Source organism: Bos grunniens, chromosome 1 (assembly GCF_055505025.1).
Source record: "Bos grunniens cultivar Pamir isolate PY7600 chromosome 1, Bosgru_T2T1.0, whole genome shotgun sequence".
Classification (NCBI taxonomy): domain Eukaryota; kingdom Metazoa; phylum Chordata; class Mammalia; order Artiodactyla; family Bovidae; genus Bos; species Bos grunniens.
The window spans coordinates 74,757,679-74,767,325 of record NC_141165.1 but is presented as its reverse complement, the minus strand read 5'-3'; positions in this window follow the sequence as shown (position 1 = coordinate 74,767,325).

Genomic DNA, 9,647 nt, shown 5'->3' with positions numbered 1-9,647 from the left:
TTCCTCTCAGACCCCCTGCACCTCTAGCCACAACAACTCACATATGACAACACACACACACCCCTGTGTCTCCTCTCCTCTCTCCCATCTTCAGTCCCCTGGCTGCTGCTGTCTTTGGTCAGCTTCATTCAGAGGCAGCACTCAGATCACAGTAATCACACTGCTTCTCCCTCAGTCAGGCCCCAAGCTCCAAGGTGCAGAGCAGAATTAGAGCCAAACGGGAAAAATTGATTAGAGGAATACGTAAGGAAGGCCTGGGAGAGGGAGGAGGGAGGTCATAACCCCTGTTAAAAAATTCTACGAGTGCCAAATTTAAACAGGATGTTAAGTCTACACCCCTCCTACCCCAAATCACCAAAGGCTCAGTGCTGGGAGGCCCAGGTTCCTTCCTCTTCCAACTGGGGCTGCTGGTCCCTCCTGGCCCCAGAACAGCATGGCTAGGCCGTCTGGGTTCTGCCAGTGCCCCGGGTCAGGAAGCCCTGGGGCTTCCGGCCGCTTGTATCCCACAGACCTTCAACAGCACAAGCCAGGAGAGATCGCCAGGACCTGGCCCCAAATCGGCAAAACTAAAAAGCCATCCAGCTTGTGAGCTAGAATCCGAACTAAAAATAAGCTAGTCGACTCTCAGAGGCCCGGCTCCTGCTGCTCCTGGGTCCCAAGGAGCTGGGGAAGGGCTTGGGAGAGAAACACGATCCATCTTCACCCCCACTCCAAAGCTGCATTCCCAGATGCCTCAGAGTCATTCCACAAACGTCCATGGAGGCCCAGCCTCACAGAACAGAGCAGGCACTGAGGGCTGGAGTCAGAGAGGAGCACTCCAGTCCCCTAGAATAGTTAAAGAAGTCAGGGTTGGGGAAGTGGCGGCGGTGGGGGGGGTGTTAAGCACCTATGGCTGTCCTGGTGACCACATGCTCCACGCGAGATTAGTCCCCCCAGACCCCAGCAGGGACCAACCCATACTTGCAGATAGAAAACCATCCCCCACAACTCCCCCCCTCCACCCCCAGCTCCCCACCGACCCTATGGAGCTAAGAGCTCAGGCCTAACCAGACTGAGCCTTTGCTTGCACCTCTCTTCAAGGCCTCTACAGAGCTCCACACCTGGTTGTCCCTCTGTGCAAATCCCAGGCCATTTAGACATGCTTTCTAAGAAGGTTGCTCTGTGGTGAGTGGAATCAAGGAGGCTGATGCTTACTGGGGGCAAGGGAAGATGGAGGCTGAATTAAAGCTATGGGTGAGGGGTAGGGGAAACTGGAGGGATGATTCAATCAGTTCAGAACCAGGTCCCCTGCCTCCTCTCTGGGCTGCTGCCTCATTTATTCTACTCAGTCCCAAGGGAGGAAAATTCCCCCACCTGGGCTGAGAAAGCTGTGGGGGGGTGGCGCAGGGGGACTGATCTGCAAGGCTAAGTGAGGGGAGTTCACTGTCCTTTTGTTCATGCAGACACTCACTCAGGCAATACTTGGCCGATGAGATAAATCCACCTACACCTTTAAACTGTACCTCCCCACGCAGGTCTAACCCTTGGATGAGTCCCAGGGTTCTGCCACAAACATCTGCCCAGGCCAACAGCCCCCAGGGAGCAGATACATAACGAGAGCTGCATTTGGATGAAGAAGGAGGTGGAGAAGGCAATGTGAGGGAATCAGGATTGCAGTGGAAACTGCTCAGGAATTTGGCTTCATGTCTAAGTTGATTCTTCCTAGACAATCACCTTAATGTGGGTATCTCTCAGTTACCCATGCTGCAGGCAAGGACGGGGAGGGAGTGGAAGATACCAAAGGTGAATAATCCAGAGACTATTTCTGATTATTCCTGTTGGACTTTGCCAGTTGGCTTTTTTTCCCCCTGCTTAGAAACTTGCTTCCCTAAGCAGGATTTTCTTTGACTATTTTTCAAATTTTCCTCATGATTTCCAACCACGAACAATCCTTTCCCAAGATGACCGGGCTTGGTTTTATCCTGAGCGCCATTCAAACCACAAAGACAGAAAGCAGGGGGTAGGGATGGGGATTAACTGAGATGGTACTGGGGCAAGGCTTCCTTACTGAGGGGTCAGAATTTGCTATGGACAAGCCTCTAGGTGAGGAAATTGCCAGAGGAGATTCCAGGCTGTGGGACCATTGCCTCTCACCCCATCAGTGCCCATACTCCACGGTAAGACCCTGAAAGGACATGGCCACAGAACATGCTAAGGCCTTAGCTGGTACGAAGAGGAGAGAACTCAAATCATATGGGATTGAGGCAAGGGGTAGTGGCCCTGGTGAAAGCCCAACTCCCAAGGAAGGTGGGGAGGAGGAGCCAGATTACAATTTCCAAGGAGTTATGGAAACCTCAGTCTAATCTAAATCAGCACCCACATTCCTGTAGCACTGCCAGCCAAAGCCTCAGAACCATACCGAACCACTCAGGAGCTGTGCCCACATCATGGAGTCCAGGGTGGCACCAGCAGAGGGTGAGGACAGGCCAGCTTCTCTGTTTTGGGCACACAGCTCCCCCCTCCTCATTTAACTCAGTCTAAAAGGCACAGCAGCAAGGATTCTTCTCTGAGTTTAAATTTTCATGGAAATGAATCAATTTATCTCAGAACACGAGGAGGGGAGGCAGAGGGATGGGTGATGAATTCCCTTTCCTTAATGCAGATGGACTAAATCCCCTTTGCTTCCTACTGTAAAAAAAAAAAAAAAAAAACCCAGACATCCAAAAGCTGCTGCCTTTCACACTGTTGGATGCCAGCTGATAACTCAGAAAGCTGCTGATAAATTCTGAGGCTAGGTTGCTCTCAGCTCCTCTGCCTGACCCCAGGAGAGCTGCCTCAGTCACCCCTTGTGTTTACAGAGGGGCTCAGGAAGGCCCAGAGCAGGGCTGGAGGGCTGCCTGACTTCCAGGAATGTGATTGCCTTGAACTGGAGGCCCAGAACTCTTTGAGCCAAAAGCTCATGTCCTCACAAACGCTTTCACAAGTATCATCTGACTAGCTTGTTGCTAAAGTTGCAGACCAGGCCTGATATGGTCAACACTGGCCCACGGATGGGTCAGCCATGCACTCTGCCTGCAAACCCTAGCCTTGTGTTCAGCCAGAATCTGAGTGTTGACTGCCTGAGCGCTTACTCTGGGCCAGGATTTCGCTTGCACTCCCTCACAAGCACTCCTGAGAGGAGGTATCAGCCTTAGGCCCATTTTTCAGATTGTAGAACTGAGGCTCCAAGAGTTTAAGTAACCTCTTTTAGGTTGGTGGTGTAGTTGCTAAGTCCTGCCTGATTCTTGTGACCCCATGGACTGCAGCCTGCCAGGCGTCTCCGACCATGGGATTCTCCAGGCAAGACTGGAGTGGGTTAACATTTCCTTCTCCATCTTTTAAGTTACACAGCCAATAAGTGGCAGAACCAGGTTTTGAATTCACCTATCTGATTTCTGAGCCTGAGCTCTTTATTTCTAAGTTAGGCAAAGCCTGATTTGGGTTCTGGTACAACTTACCAGGCTTTCCTGCTCCACTCCTTATATGGACATTATAGTTCAGCCCCATAAATGAACCTTGTTTTTTCTGTCTCCTCTACTTGGCATGTCCCTCGCACTCACCCCCAACTATGACCTTCCACACTGACTCAGTGTGTCATAAAAGACTCCCCTCTTCTGGGTCCCCTTGGCACTTGTTTACCTTAGTGGTTCTCCAAGTGTATCTCCAGACCAGCAGCGTCAGCGTCTGACCCCACCTCATACCTGCTGAATCAGAAATTCTGGGCATGGGGCCCAGCATTCTGTTTTAACAAGCCCGCCAGGTGATTCTGCTGCACACTCAAGTTTGATAACCATTGGGCTGCCTCTTGCTTCTTCAGACCCCATCAGTTCTTGGCAATGATTAAGGGAAAGGTTAGTTTTTGTTGTGATTGTTGACACCTGAGCCCTCCTCATCAGGTTTAGCTGCTAATAATGAACTGCGGGAAGCTCTTTTTGGCCTTCACTGTTGCTTTCCACTCCACAACTTGGCCTCTTGTTCCAGAATAGCCCACAAAAGTAACCATTGCCACTTGGGCTTTATCACCCCTATCTTCAGAACCAGCTTCAACACCCTCAGCGACTGCCTCCCCACCTCAGGGGAGAGCTGGGCTGCAGGCTGTCCATGACAATCACCTGGGGCCGTCAGTGTGCCGGCCTCAAGGGATCTCTCCAGGTTCTGTTGAACGGCTACTTGGCTCCCTCCTGGCTTCTTCTTTGAGGTGTCTCACCACAGCTCACAGACCAGCACTTGTTTAGGGGGCTAACCTCCCAAACCCATTTGTCCTGGAGATGAAACTCCATTTTCACTGATGAAATCTCCATCTCTGATTATATTAATAGGATCAATATTATCTATTTCTCCCTTTAATTCTGTCAATTTTTGCTTTGTGTGTTTGAATTACTGTTATATGTTGCATACACATAAATACATAGGAGTATTTTCCCTTCCTGATGAGTCAACCCTTCTACCATTATAAAATGTCCCCCTTTATCTCTGGTAATACCTTTTGTCTTGAAGTCTATTTTATCTGGTGAGATAGTCTCTCCAGCTTTTGAATGTTTATAATTTTTCACCCATTATTTAAAACTTATCTGTGACTTTAAAATACTTCTCTTGCACACTGCAAATAGTTACATCTTTTTTACAAAAAAAAAAATCTATTCTGACAATCTCTGCCTTTTAATTGCAATGTTTAGCCCATTAACATTTAATGTAATTATTGATATGGTTGATTTTAGTTTCATTTGCCCCCTCTGTTTTCTATTTCTTTGTTCCTCCTTCCCTGCCTTCTTTTGGATTTTTAGAATTCCATGTAAATATATCTATTGGATTTGTAGCTATACTTCTTTGCATTAATTTTTTAATGATTGCCCCAGGGATTACAACATACATCCTTAACTTTTCACGGTCCACTTAGAGTTACTATTTCAAGTAAAATGTAGAAACCTCACAACCACAGAGGTTTATTACCTCTTACCCCCATTCCTTACGCTACAGTTATCATATGTATTTCATCTACATATATTATAAAACCCACAAGACAATGTTATAATTTTGCTTCAAACAGTCATGTGAATTTTAGAGCAATTAAGAGGGCTTATTGCCAAAGGGAACCCCCAAATTAAGGGAAACCTTTCTTAGGAAGCTGATTCAGCTCACTGTTGTAAAAGGCAACCTGGGTCTTGCAACCTGGATTCCTTCACTCTCTTCTAGCTAGAGGTGAATTCCGGGTCCACAGGGCAGAACTTTTTTTTTTTACTTTTTACTTTATATTGGAGTATAGATGATTAACAATGTTGTGATTGTTTCAGGCGGACAGCAAAAGGACAACTGATTCATTCTTTAAGAGCCTCACTGAGCCTCCTGAGATTCAATCATCAGAACCAAGTCCTTTACACTGTTTCCATGGGGTCCTTGGCATTCAGACACAAAAAGCCAGAATTCCCAGAGTGGATGTAGAGATTAAGTCTCACCAGTGTCCTGCTTTCCTCTCCCTCTCTCATAAGAGGCACTTTCTCTCATGTTATTACTACTTTTTTTTTTTTTCTTCACCTCTCCTTCTAGGTTATAAATCCTGAAGGTAAAAGATCTGGTCTTATGCATAGTAGGTACTCAGACCACCTTGCTAAATAAGCAAATAAAACCCAAATGCATTTCCTGACAGCTCTGGAGACAGTTGGGCACAGAAGGGAAAGTGTGCCAGGAAGAAAAGGAGGTCCACGTGTGTCTGCCTCTGGAATGGTGGGAAATCATTTCCAGGGGCAGGGGGTATAGCCAAAAACATCACTGCGGATTGATGAGGGGATCACAGAAAGCCTGAGGTTGACTCTGATGAAATGTAAACGTGGGAGTTGAGAATGTGAAGGCTGCAAAGTGGGACGGGGGAAGCTACCAGACCAGGATGTGTGGGTGGGACCAGGATTTTTAGCACGCTCACGTGTACCTGGAGGAAGTGTGTGCTGGGCCACCCAGAGCTGCTGACACTGCAGCCTGGAGGGTTGGAGCTTTTTAGAGAAACCATTAGTCTAGTGACAGGGAGAAGAATGAAAAAGCCGCCAGGGCCGAGGTAAGCACAGGGCTGGTCCACAAGGCTGCGGGCCACACCATCAGGGAAGCAAATGGAGATCATTCATCTGGGTACTTCCAGGAGACACTGGCGGGTCAGGGTTCAAAAGGGTGGAACTGAAGCTGGTCGGAAATGCTCTGTCCTGCTAAGGGGCCTGAGAGTGTGGTTTAACAGAAGCCTCAGGAGGAAGACGGGTGTCCTGGCAGGACAGGGTGTCCCAGGGGTCAGGATAAAGGAGGAGCCATGGCTGGAAGGAGGTGAAACTGGGAGTGCCTCTGAGTCATGCCCTCGGTCTGCGCCAAGCTAAGTGAATAACATGAGACCTGCAATACCTAATTTCATATGAAATGCGATAATCGAGTAATGGGGCAGATTTTTGCATGTGGCTTGTAGAAAAGCTGAGGAGGAGGAGAGATGGAGCAGGGACAAGCCGCAGCACGTTTCAGCCCATACATAAGAGCCAGTTAGCCAGTCTGCCAGGCACTGCCAGCTGGAGTGAATGAAATGCCTGTTGTTTCAGGGCAGGGGGAAAATGAGTGACCGTTATTTAGATTAAGGAATTTATATCCAACATGGTGTGAGGTTAAACAAATTGGTGAGTGAGACTTGACCTGTTATAATAACCTTAAGTGCTTGGGGCCTACCCCAGGAGGGAGGAGAGGGCAAGAGTGCTCATGAAAGCCTACTGTGTGCACAGCCCCATGGCAAGCTGGCCCCAGGGGAGGGTGACACTAGAACTCCCTGAAAGCCTCGGGGCCTCGAGAGTTTTAGGTTGCTGGAGTTTTCCTATTTCACGGCACAGAATGGCTGACTCTTCAATACATTCAACTTCCTTCCAACACCAAGTGGTGAGCATGATTACAAAAAGACGGTGTGAGGCCTTGCATTAGGTTTCTGGGGATTCAGTCCAAGGAGAGCGTGAGCCCCAACACCAGACCCTCCCCTCAGAAGGAAATGTCTGAGTATTGAAAATGCGGTACTGTTTCCAGTCCAGGCTAGCTGGAGCTTCCCTCGTGTGTATCCAAGATGACGGCCACTTCTAGTCGATTAAGGGTCCGGACAAACCGGATCCTAGAAGTCAAAGAAGATCCAGTAACTCCCAAAGGCCTTCTCCAATGGGGAATCAAAGGCCACTGCCCCACACTTTCCTCTCCCATGATTATCTCCCAGCCCATCAACACGATGAATCTGTTCTTGACTGGATTACTGTCCAATTCTGTACGGTGACCCTGCTTTTCTGCCAATCTGGGAGACAGCATGGCTTCTCCCACGTCTTTATAGATTGGCTTGCTCACCCCTGTAGGGGGAATTCTGACCTTAGCAAGGTTCCCGGGGCAGGTTCAATCGGTCAGGATGTCCCTTTCTGGGCTCTACAATGTGAGTGGTTCTGCCCGGACACTGGGAGTTTAGGCAGATCCATCACCGCTGAAGTTCTTAAGTGGGGACTTTAAAAGAAAGAAATTCCTGAATTCCTGGTAAATAGCCAAATCACAGAAAGAGTTGACTGCAACCTAATGCTTACAACTAAAGTAAGCATTTTGCCTAATTACAGGTGTAAGGCATGGTTGTCTTTCTGGTTCTAGCGGCCCATCCCTGCTCCTCCAGGCAGAGGTAGGTGAGCCTTACGCTGCCCCTGGACTTCAATCATCTCTCTTTGTTGTCAGTTTCTGTCTTCTTCATCTGCCTGTGTCACCAGTTGCCTGGAGACCCCATTTCTATTTTCTTTTTCTGTTTTTAGTTCCTGACCAGGGATCGAACCTGGGCCCGCGGCAGTGAAAGCGCCGAGTCCTGACCACTGGACCGCCAGGGAATTCCCATCATATCTATTTTCTTAATACCTGGTGATTATTTGCAATGCTTGGCTGCAGGATTGGCACAGCATTCATGAGAGCTTTTCTGCTGCCAATTCTCAGCGTGCTTCTCACCGCCTCCCCCCACCACCACCACCATCTCTCATCACATCACCCTTTGCTGGCTGGTACTTCTGCTCCCTTTGGTCACTGTGCTGGCTGGCTTTACTCCCCTGAGCTCCAGCAGCCAGCGTCTCCCAATGTCCACTGTCAAGGTTCCAGGCAAACTCAGCCCTCTTCAGGTCCAGGCTGCCTTACTGCCCTCGCCTGTGCCAACTCTGACAGCCAGGACATCACTGCACAAAACCTCTTTGTAATGGAGCCCTTTGGCTAAGCTTGGTGGTCAAGGGTGACCGTTGGTATTTTGACACCTGAATACTTATTTGGACACATGTGGACTTATTTTTTGTTGTCATTACACACTGGTCCGTAATAAGGTATACACACAGTTGTATACCTCAGTTGCTTTCTGATTTGTCTATTGGTAAAAACAAAAAGTTCCTTCAGCCCAGCATTATTACAATGACCGTCATAATCATTCTTGTAAGTACAATCATTAGTATTTTAACAGTTAACCAAATATTAATATATTTTGTTTACTAATTAGAATGATTAATAATGATTCATTACTAAAATAGTATCATCAGTCTGGGCCCTCAGCTCGACTCCCTGAGGGTTTTGCCCAGCTCTTACAAGTGGCATCTGTGACAACTGGTCACACATGAAAATCTGACCCCTGAAGTGGCTAGGGCCTTGTGTTTCTTGTCTAGCAATGAATGTTCACACTGTGCCCAGTGCCCACTGCTTCCTGTGTCTCCTCCCTTTGTTTCTCCTGATGCCACATGCCCATCACAAGCTTCTGCATGGGCATGTCACACCAGTGCAGGTCAGAGAGTGACCCCTGAAGAACAAATGGGGGAAAGTGGGCCCTCTAGGGGGGCTCCCACATCAGCAAATCTACCGAACTGTGCCTGAATGCAGGACGCTGGCTCTGATGCTCACCTTCCCCCTGAGAGGTACTAGGGGTAGATCCCCTATTTTATAAACATGGAAACTGAGGCCTACAGAGCCTCCAGCCACACAGGTTGATAGCACCAGAGGGAAACCTGGGTCTTCCTTCCCTCCTGCCAGAGGTTTTCTGTGCTTTGTTTTCCCAAATAGAAGGGTGAAACTCACTCTTTCTCTGTCTCACTCTTCTCTCTCTTTTTCTTCCTCTTTGTCTCTGGTGTTTCTGGGGAGATGTATGGCTGGATCCCGATTGCTGTGAGGAGTGGGAGAGGCAAAACTCACCCCAGCTAAGAGGTTTGGGGCACCAAGACAGGAACTCCCTTTGCTTTCCAGAGGCTGCTAATGGGAGTGGGGTGGAGTTTAGCTGGAAGAGCGGATGGAATCACTTGCAAAACCCTAATAAATCTGCGGGCCCAGCTGTTCCTCATCTGATGATCCTGAAGGGAAAGTGTGAAATAGTAGAAATGCTGATGGGCCTGGGGGGGGTCCCTTCAAAGCCAACCCGGTTTTCCCAAAGACCCCAGAGCAGGGGTGGGAAGTATCCGGAAACGTCTGAAGGGTGTTTGTGAGAGTTGGGAGGCCTGGGCCCCCAGAGGCCAGATGCACACATGGAGCGTGCCTGGGAATGCCCTAGTCCTGGGGCCTCTGGAAAGTGGGCCACTCACCCCGTCCCAGAGCACACGAGCCTTGCTGGCAATTAGGCAGCCCTGGGTTTGAATCCCAGC